This window comes from Rhincodon typus, unplaced genomic scaffold (genome assembly GCF_021869965.1).
Source record: "Rhincodon typus isolate 14 unplaced genomic scaffold, sRhiTyp1.1 hic_rhity00000091, whole genome shotgun sequence".
Classification (NCBI taxonomy): domain Eukaryota; kingdom Metazoa; phylum Chordata; class Chondrichthyes; order Orectolobiformes; family Rhincodontidae; genus Rhincodon; species Rhincodon typus.
This window is the reverse complement of record NW_025965729.1, coordinates 139,382-141,030: the sequence shown is the minus strand read 5'-3', so window position 1 is coordinate 141,030 and position 1,649 is coordinate 139,382.

Below are 1,649 nucleotides of genomic sequence, written 5' to 3'. Positions count from 1 at the left end.
TCCTGAATCAAGGTAATCTCTAACCATTGTACAAATGTCACCACAACCTTGGCATTTCACACGCCTCTGTATGCCTTCTGGCAATATTAATTGATTCTCTACTGCGTTGCTGTTGCATATATTAAGAGAAAATAAAAGGGAAAACAAACACTGCCGTGATTCGGATTCGAGTCGAAGCTGCTGTGGCGAAACGCAGAGTATTGGCTATTGTACGATCATGGCGCTTCACAGCGAGGCACCAGGAAACGTACAATAAGCACACTGCTGGAGGGCATGCCAGGAGCAGCACCAGAATCACAACAGAAATACTTATCAAATGGCATACTGAAATGAGTGGACAAAATCTATCGATTTCAGGGCCATGGAGGATGTCAATGTCCAGCATTCAGAGTATACAAAACTGAGGTGGATAGATTTCGATAGATTAAACATATTAAGAAATCATGGGATAGTGCAGAAAAATGGCAGTGAAACAGAAGTTCATACATAATTTCATTGATCAGCGAGGCAGGTTCAATGGGCTGAGTGGTTACATCATATTTGTTATGTTTCAAAATAAAAACATTACTTTCTTATATTCACTTGGCAAATGTAATTAATATTCGGGTGGAAATGAAGTAATTCTTCTGGGCTGCAGTCTTGTATGTATTTCTCAATTGGAAATCGTGTTTTACAACGGCTGCATCAGCAGTTTCCTCACACAAGGAAGTAACCACTGCTGCAGAAGATCATTTAACCCCAGTTCCCAGCCCTGGAATCAGAGAAATTCAGTGCCCTAACATTCTATATATGCAGGGTCAATCGGATTCTAATCCTAAATCCCTATTCCGGTCAATCCCTGAAAAACTTCATAATCTTTGCTGAGCACAATATCTCTCTATCTGCCTTAAAAATATTCAAGAACTCTGCAGGTTGCAGCGGAGATTTACAAGAATGTTGCCAGGACTGGATAAGATGAAACTTTGCAGAATGTTTGGTTAGGCTGGGACTGTTCTCCTTGGAACACAGGAGGCTGAATGGAGTTTATAATCATATAACAACATTTATTAACATTCAATATTCTTAGGGGCCTTGACAGCGTCGATATGGACAAATGGTTTCCCTGAGCACGAGAGAGAAGTATTATAGGACATGATACCCGAATAAGGTTTAGCCCATTTAATTCGGAAATGAGGAGGAATTTCTTCGCTCAGCGGCTAGTGAACTTGTGGAATTCTTTCCCGCAGACGGTTGTTGAGGCTGGATTGTTGGGTATTGTCAAACTGAGCTAGACAGACGTCTAATCAGTAAGATGGTCAAGATTTATCCAGGTCAGGCAGCAGAATGGAGTTGAAGATTATCATTGAAAGATGCAGCAGACTTGTTGGGTCGAATATTTCTGCTCCTATATTTATTCCAAATGCTCCTCCATCATTTTGTCCATCGTCTTATTTTATTGATAGGTCCAACATTGTTTGGGGGGTAGACTTGCATAAAATTATAGTCTTAGTTTCACGCTGTCACGCCTTGTAGCGAATCACGGCCCTTTTACTCCGCTCCCTCTGCATTTGTTTTCCACCGATAACATTTTGGATTATTCCAAACTGATTTGAAAGTCATTCTAAGTAAGACTGACTGCCAGCACCACCTCACAAACACTCAACGGCCTG